Source organism: Callorhinus ursinus, unplaced genomic scaffold, assembly GCF_003265705.2.
Source record: "Callorhinus ursinus isolate GAN/ISIS: 27379988/994484 unplaced genomic scaffold, GSC_fseal_2.0 scaffold1112, whole genome shotgun sequence".
Taxonomy (NCBI): domain Eukaryota; kingdom Metazoa; phylum Chordata; class Mammalia; order Carnivora; family Otariidae; genus Callorhinus; species Callorhinus ursinus.
Window position 1 is genome coordinate 1,254 of NW_027398167.1, and position 9,000 is coordinate 10,253.

The following is a 9,000-nucleotide window of genomic DNA, read 5'->3' on the forward strand; positions in this document are numbered from 1 at the left end:
CTACTTCCTTCCTAGAGATAACCACCACCCTGACTTTTATGTTACTCTTTTTTTTTTCTTTATAGTTTTGCTACTGTTTTGGTTATCTATTATTATGTAATAATTCTTCATTGTTGTCTTTTTCTCCTCTTCCTTCTATTGCCTTAAAAAAAAAACCACTTACTGAGGTATGATTGACATATGAAAAGCTATACATATTGAATGTATACAACTCAGTGAGTTTGGGGATAAGTATACTTGTGAAACCATCACCACAATCTATGCCACAAAGTTTCCTCTTGCCGTCATCATCATCATCATCATCATCATCATCATCACCGTTATTATGTGTGTTGAGAACACTTAACATAAGATCTACCCTCTGAGCAAATTTTAAGTATACGATACAGTATTTTTAGCTATAGACCCTGTGCTGTATGGATCTTGAGAATTTATCTTACATTACTAAAACTTTGTATCCTCTCACCATCGTTTCCCCATTCCCCCCTCCCACCAGGCCCTGGCAACCGCCATTCTACTCTCTGCTTCTATGAGTTTGACTATTTTAGATCAACATATGGAATCCTACAGTCTCTGTCTTTTTGTATGTGGCTCCTTTCCCTTAGCATAATGTCCTCCAGATCCACCAATGTTGTTGCACATGGCAAGATTTTCATCTTTTTTAGGCCAAATGATATTCCATTGTATGTATGTACCATATTTTCTTTATCCATTCATCTGTTGATGGACATTTAGGTTACTTCTGTGTCTTGGTATTGTGAATAATGCTGCAGTGAACAGGGGAGTGCAGATATCTCTTTGGGATCCCAATTTCAATTCTTTTGGATAAATAACCAGAAGTGGGATTCCTAGATCATATGGTGGTTCTATTTTTAATATTTTGGGGAATCTCATACTTTTCCCCATATTGGCTGAACCAGCTTACATTCTCACCAAATAATAGCCATCCTAACGGGTATGAGTTGATATCTCATTATGATTTTTATTTGCATTTCCCTGATGATTAGTGATGTTGAGCACATTTTCATGTACCTATTGGCCATATGTACGCCTTCTTTGGAGAAATGTCTATTCAGGTCCTTTGCCAATTTTAAAATTGGTTGAATTATTTGTTAGTGAGTTGTATGAGTTCCTTACATATTTTGGATATTAACCCTTTATCAGATATATGGTTTGCAAATATTTCCTCCCATTCTGCAGGTTGCCTTTTCATTTTGGTGATTGTTTCCTTTGCTGTGCAGAAGTGTTTTCGTTTGATGATCCCACTTGTCTATTTCTGCTTTTGTTTCCCGTGCTTTTGGTGTCACATTCAAAAAATTGTTGCCAAGACCAATGTCGAGGAGCATGCCCCCTATGTTTCCTTCTCAGAGTTTTATGGTTTCAGGTTTTACGATTAAGCCTTTAATCCATTTTGAGTTGATTTTTGTGTATGGTGGGTCCAATAGGGGTCCAGTTTCATTCTTTTGATTGTAGATCTCCAGTTCCCAACACCACTGACTGAAGAGACCATTCTTTCCCTAGTGTGTATTCTTGTCACCCTTGTCAAAGATTGACCATATATATGTGAGTTTATTTCTGGACTATTCTGTTCCATTGATCTATGTGTTTATTTTTATGTCAGAACTACATACTGTTTTGATTGCTGTAGCTTTTTTTCTTTAACAAGTGGTTTATTGATGTTACATTACAAAGAATGACAATATTGTATTATCTGTATTTCTAGACTTAATGGCCACCCCATAGAAAGCATCTTTGGAATAGGAAAAAAGTTGTAAGAATTTGTTTTCCCATAATCATAAAGCTGTCATGCTCAGTCTGGGCACAGCTAATGCAACATTTTCCCCAATGCACAGGCTCCATTCCCTTTGCCAACTACTTATAATATGCTTCAGTCACTCACAGGAGAAAAAACAGTGTCAGCATCAATATTTAGCAGCTTTCAAAATACGTCTTTTTTTTTTTTTTGTCTTGAATAAAAAGCTAAAGTATTCTTTTAGTGCAGTAATTTCATATGGTCTTTTTTTTTTTTTAAAGATTTTATTTATTTATTTGAGAGAGAGAATGAGAGAGAGAGAGAGAGAGAGAGAGAGCACATGAGAGGGGGGAGGGTCGGAGGGAGAAGTGGACTCCCTGCTGAGCAGGGAGCCTGATGCGGGACTCGATCCCGGGACTCCAGGATCAATCATGACCTGAGCCGAAGGCAGTCGCTTAACCAACTGAGCCACCCAGGCGCCCTCATATGGTCTTATTGCTTCTATACACAAGATACGATCCTTTAACATTTGTGTAGATAAGTCTGTCTCTCCCCTTTTTTTTTTTTTTTTGATGGCTCCCAAAGACTTTGAGGATTTTATTTTATTTTCATTTTTGAAAAAGATTGTACTTATTCTTTTGAGAGACAGAGAGCATAAGAGAGCACGGGGGGCGGGCAGCGGGAGAAGGAGAAGCAGACTTCCCGCTGAGCAGGGAGCCCAACTCGGGGCTCCATCCCAGGACCCTGGGATCATGACCTGAGCCGAAGGCAGATGCGTAACCGACTGAGCCACCCGGGCACCCTGAGGATTTTATTTTTTCACAATAAAAGAAAAGGGCAGTGCCAGCCCATGAGGGTCAGCCCAACTGGGTAAGTAGACCCTCCGCAGAGCTCAGTTCCTGGTGCAGGAAGCGATTCCACACCCTCCCCTCGCTCTCAGCTCTTAGAAAGGGATCTGAGAGGGATGAATGCAGTAACGATCTGTATTACTTCATAGCCTAGGAAGGGAGAAAACAAATGTAAAAAAATACAGTCTAATAAAAATAGTAGAAGCCAAATACTTTCATTCCAGGATGTCTGCAAAGGAGAGATTCTATGGAGCCTGGATGCAGAAAAGGTCTCACTCCTAACAGAAAAAATAAATTGTGGACAGTCACTCAAGGCCAGAGAAGCAACCACAAAGAGCAACTGGCTTCAATCGCATGGTCACCAGGAAGGGCACATACCAGAGAACTTGGGACAAGGCCGCGGCTACTGCCCTGGGCTTTCTCAGGCCTCCTGGTGCTGTGCTGTGGTTCAACAGCCTTTGGGGGACGGGGGAACCAGAGGCCAACACCATCACGTGTGAAAAGGCTACTATGGCAACAACATGATGGTCAGAAATCAGCTAGGGTTTGGGTTAGGTGCCATTTAAACGCAGCCTGTACTTGCTTTCTTGTGAAGGGCTTGAGATGTGCCGAGGCATCTTAGACATGTGTAGGTGACCCTTCTTGTGAAAGGCAGAGAGGAGCCTCTTCTACTCATTCGTTTTCATTTCAGTTCACCATTTAAAGTAGGAAAGACACTGCAAGCTATGCCCACTAGCTTCTAGCTTGAACTGGCACTAATACCACACAGACAACTGAATGAATGACATTTTCCTGGTTCTTCCATGGGGCGGGCTCAGTACGCTTCTTTGGACTAAATAGGTGTGATCTTGTTCGAGAAAAGCCTGTAAACGTAGGGCCAGATTTTGTTAGTCTTGGTCCCAGAAAATTGGTGAAGCACTCCTTGGCTCTTGTATAATTCAGTGACTGGCTTTGCCACCTCCTTGTTCTGCCTTAGCCTGGCAGGCACAGCTTCAGGTTCATCGTCCTCCTGCTGGACTAATGGTTCACCCATGATGTCACCAATCCCATGTACACTAGGTGGATTGAAGTCCAGGTCACATACTCTTCCACTAGGAGGGTGAATCCAACGTCAGCTGAGACGATCTTTGAGTGTTTCAAATGCAGTGTTCAAAGTGATCACTACACTAGATCCAGTTCACAGATTTTGTCCAGGGCTTCAGCCTGAACTGTGAACAGTGCTGGCCGGGCCTGTTCTCCAGCTCCAACATCCTTAGGCGTGTGATCACATGATTTGGAACCAAAAGACCTTTCTCTATGTACTGCTTTGCCATATCACCAACGTGGGCGTTGGCTTTGATGTTCTTCCACAAGAAGAGATGCTGGAGGCCAAAGCTCTGAGCGATCCTCTGGCACACAGTGCCCTTGGCCAAGCTGGGCGGCCCAAGGATGAGCATGTGCGGGAGTTTGGAAGCCATTGCCTTTGCCAGGCACGGAGGGGGCGGCCAAACGGGCAACCCGGACAGCAGCCTTGGAGAAGCTCGGGGAACTTTTGCTTCTGCTTCTGCCTCTGACACTCTCTGCTCGCGTGGGGACTCCTGATCGCTATAGCTTTGTAATATAATTTGAAATCAGGAAGTGTGATGCCTCCAGTTTTGTTCTTCTTGCTCAAGGTTGCTTTGGCTATTTTGGGGTCTTTTGTGGTTCCATGTGAATTTTAGGAGTGTTTTTTCTAATTCTGTGAAAAATACCATTGGAGTTTTGATAGGGATTGCTTTGGGTAGTATGGACATTTTAACGAGATTAATTCTTCCAATCCATGAATATGGGTTATCTTTCCATTTATTTGTATCATCTTCAATTTCTTTCTTTAATGTTTTATAGTTTTCACCGTACAGATCTTTCAGCTCCTTAAATTTAATCCTAAGTATTTATTGTTTTGATGTAAGTGGGATTGTTTTATTGTAAGTGGGATTGTTTATTTAATTTCTTTTTTGGATAGTATGTTGTTAGTGTATAGAAACGCAACAGATTTTTGGGACGCCTGGGTGGCTCAGTCGGTTAAGCGTCTGCCTTCGGCTCAGGTCACGATCCCGGGGTCCTGGGATCGAGTCCTGCATCGGGCTGTCTGCTGCGCGGCGAGCCTGCTTCTCCCTCTGCCTCTGTCTCTCGTGAATAACTAAATGAATGAATGAATGAACGAATGAATGAATGAATAAATAAATAAATAACAGAAAGAAAGGAATGCAACAGACTTTTTAGTGTTGATTTTGTATCCTGCAACGTCGCTGAATGCATTTATTAGTTCTAACAGTTTTTGGTGGATTCTTTAGGGGATAATTTTACTGCTTCCTTTATGATTTGGATGCCTTTTATTTCTTTTTCTTGCCTAATTGCTCTGGACTTTCAGTAATATGTTGAATAGAAATGGTAAGAGTGTGACGGGGTGCCTGGGTGGCTCAGTCGGTTAAGCGTCTGACTTCAGCTCAGGGTCCTGGGATTGAGCCCCACATTGGACTTCACAGTCAGCAGGGAGTCAGCTTCTTCTCCCTCTGCCCCTCCCCCCCCCCCGCCGCTCGTGCTTGCTGTGTGCTCTCTCTCAAATAAATAAATAAAATCTTAAAAAAAAAAAAAAAGAAATGGTTAGAGTGGGCATCTTTGTCTTTTTGTTTCGTTTTGTTTTCTTGTGTCTGATCTTAGAGGAAAACCTTTCAACCTTTCACCACTGAGCATGATACTGGCTGTGGGCTTGTCATAGATCACCTTTATTATGTTGAGGTACATTCCTATAACATAATTTGTTGAGATTTTTTTTACATGAAAGGATGTTGAATTTTGTCAAATGCTTTTTACGCATCTATTGAGATTATCATATGATTTTAATCCTTCATTCTGTGGGTGTGGTGTATCACATTGATTGATTTGCAGACGTTGAACTATCCTTGCATCTCAGGGATAAATCCCACTTGTTCACGGTGTATGATCCTTTTAATGTGCTGTTGAATTCAGTTTGCTAGTAATTCGTTGAGGATTCTTGCATCTATTAGAGATATAGGCCTGTAATTTTCTTTCTTTCTTTCTTTCTTTCTTTCTTTCTTTCTTTCTTTCTTTCTTTCTTTCTTTCTTTCTTTTTTTTTTTTTGTAGTATTCTTACCTGGCTTTGGTATCAGGAGAATGCTTACTTCCTAAAACAGTTTGAGATCATTCCTTCCTATTCAATTTTTGGAAGCGTTTAAGTAGGATTGACATTAATTCCTGAGATGGAGCCCCATGTTGGGAACCCCTGCTCAGCGGGGAGCCTGCTTAAGGATTCTCCCTCTCCCTCTGCCCCTCCCCCGACTCGTGCTCTCTCTCTCTAAAATAAATAAATAGGGTGCCTGGGTGACTCAGTTAAGCGTCTACCTTTGGCTCAGGCCGTGATCCCAGGGTCCTGGGATTGAGTCCCGCATCGGCCTCCCTGCTCCGTGGAGAGTCTTCTTCTCCCTCTACGTCTCCCCACTGCTTGTGCTCTCTTTCTCTCTCTCATGCTCTTTCTCATGGTCTCTCTCTCTCAAATAAATAAAATCTTAAAAATATAATAAATCCTTTTTAAAAAAAATTTACATACAGAGGGGCGCCTGGGTGGCTCAGTCGTTAAGCGTCTGCCTTCGGCTCAGGTCATGATCCCCGGGTCCTGGGATCGAGCCCCACATCGGGCTCCGTGCTCGGTGGGAAGCCTGCTTCTCCCTCTCCCACTCTGCCTGCTTGTGTTCCTTCTCTCACTGTGTCTCTCTCTGTCAAATAAATAAATAAAATCTTAAAAAAAAAAAAATTTACACACAGAATCACCAAGTGAGATTTGTTCTGGGAATGCAAGGGTGAAACCTACCAGTGAATCAATAAAACAAAGGAAAACTACCCAATCATCTCAACTGGTACAGATAAAATTTTTGACAAAATCCAACCCCCTTTCATGATTAAAAAAAAACATTTAAAAACCCTGAGAATATAAGGGAACTTCCTAGACATGACAAAAGGAATTTATGAAAAATCCATAGCTAACATCATACTCAATGGCGAAAGACAGAAACCTTTCCCTCTAAGATCAGGAGAAAGAGTGCTCACTTTGAACACTGATTTTCAGCGCTGTACTAGAAGTTCCATGCAGAGCAGTCAGGCAAGAAAAACAGATAAAAAGACGTCCACATCGGAAAGGAAAAAGCAAAACTATCTGTATTTGCAGGGGGATATGATCCTATATATAGAAACCCCCAAGGAATCCACAAAAGACTGCTAGAGCTAATAAATGAATTATGCAAAGTTTCGGGTTACAAGATCCACATGCCAAAATCAGTTGTTTTTCTGTACACCAGCAATGAACAATCTGAACATGAAATCAAGACAATTCCACTTACAATAGGATCAAAAAGAATAAAATGCTTAGAAATAAATTTAATCAAAAAGGTGTAAGAATTAAACATGAAAACTACGAAACATTGCTGAAAGAAATTGAAGAAGACCTAAATAAATGGAAAGACATCCCATTTAGGTTGTTGATCCATTTTGAGCCAATTTTTGTATATGGCGTTTGGTAAGGGTCCAACTTTATTATTTTGCGTGTGGATATCAGTTGTCCCAACACCATTTGTTGAAGGGACTATTCTTTCTCCACTGAGTGGTCTTGGCACTTCCATTAAAAATCAAATGGCTGTGGATGTATGGGTTTTCCATTAAAAATCAAATGGCTGTGGATGTATGGGTTTATTTCTGGACTCTCTGGATTGAAAGATTTAATTTTATGAAGGCAGCAGTACCACCCAAAGTGATCTAAAGATTCAAGGCAATACCTATAAAAATCCCAACTTTTTTTTTTTTTTTCCAGAAATAGGAATGTCGATCTTTACATTCATGTGGAATTGCAAGGGGGATGATTAACCAAAAGAATTTTGAAAAAAAACGAAAAAAGTTGGAGGACACACACTTCCTGATTCCAAAACTTATTACAAAGCTACAGTAATCAAAACATTGTGGTACTGGCATTAGGATAGACATATAGACCAAAGGAATAGAATTGAGAGTCCAGATGGTGCCAGGAGGAGCACCAGAAGCTTCATCTATATGCTTCAGTCTCCTACTGCAAATGCTCTGCAAAGGGCAAGACATGGCAGGCACAGGCACAGCTCATTCTCCCCTAAATAGAAAAGAAACAACCTGAGGATCCAAATGCATTCGAGAGCCCTTCGTCCTTTTCCTTCTTTCGTTCTGAGCATCACATTCTAGTCATGGGGAGCATCCCTGACCTTTCCACGGGGGATGCCACAACGAAACTGGAAGAAATGAGCAGATAATAAAGTTGTTCAGATGGGGCGCCTGGGTGGCTCAGTTGGTTAAGCGACTGCCTTCGGCTCCGGTCATGATCCTGGGGTCCCTGGGATCGAGTCCCGCATCGGGCTCCCTGCTCAGCGGGGAGTCTGCTTCTCCCTCTGACCCTCCCCGCTCTCATGTGCTCTCTCTCCCTCTCTCTCTCATTCTCGCTCTCTTAAATAAATAAATAATAAATAAATAAATAAAATCTTAAAAAAAAGAAAAGTTGTTCAGATGGAGAAAAATGCAGAATGGGTATTATCGGCTATGTGGCTAGCAGAGACCTGAGGTAACAACAGAAAATGGAGCTGGAAAGGCTGAAAAAGCAAGAAAAAGTGGAGCAGAAAGAAGACGAAGATGATAAGAAAATGACAAGGAGTGTGAAGGTAAGGATGGCAATGATGATTATTTTGCTGAAAAAGGTGGTTTTGATAGAGTTGTTTTTTTTTTTTTTTGGTCTCCAAAGAAGTTAACTCCTCCATTACCAATCTCATAACTTTTAAAGTTAAGAAAAGGAAATTGAAAGGAATACACCTAACCTAAGAGGCAAAGGACCTGTACTCAGGAAACTATAGAATACTCATGAAAGAAATTGAGGAAGACACAAAGAAATGGTAAAACATTCCATGCTCATGGATTGGAAGAACAAATATTGTTTTTTTTTCTTTTTTCTTTTCAAGATTTTATTTATGTATCTGAGAGAGAGAGAATGAGAGATAGAGAGCATGAAAGGGAAGAGGGTCAGAGGGAGAAGGAGACTCCCCGCTGAGCACGGAGCCCGATGCGGGACTCGATCCCGGGACTCCAGGATCCTGACCTGAGCCGAAGGCAGTCGCTTAACCAACTGAGCCACCCAGGCACCCACTTTAAGAGACTTTTTTTTTTTTTTTTAAGGGTTTTCCTTTTTTTTTTTTTTTTTTTTGATTTTTAGATTTTATTTCTTGGACAGAGAGAGCACAAGCAGAGGGAGAGAGAGGGAGAAGCAGGCTCCCCGCTGAGCAAGGAGCCCAATGTGGGACTCGATCCCAGGACCCTGGGATCATGACCTGGGCCGAAGGCGGCAGCCGCTTAACTGAC

General features: G+C 41.6%; 1 pseudogene; it reads right to left on the reverse strand.

Annotated features, from left to right (window-relative positions):
- Positions 1 to 3,415: 3,415 nt before the first annotated feature.
- LOC112818261 (adenylate kinase 4, mitochondrial pseudogene) lies at positions 3,416 to 4,088 on the reverse strand (annotated as a pseudogene).
- Positions 4,089 to 9,000: the final 4,912 nt, after the last annotated feature.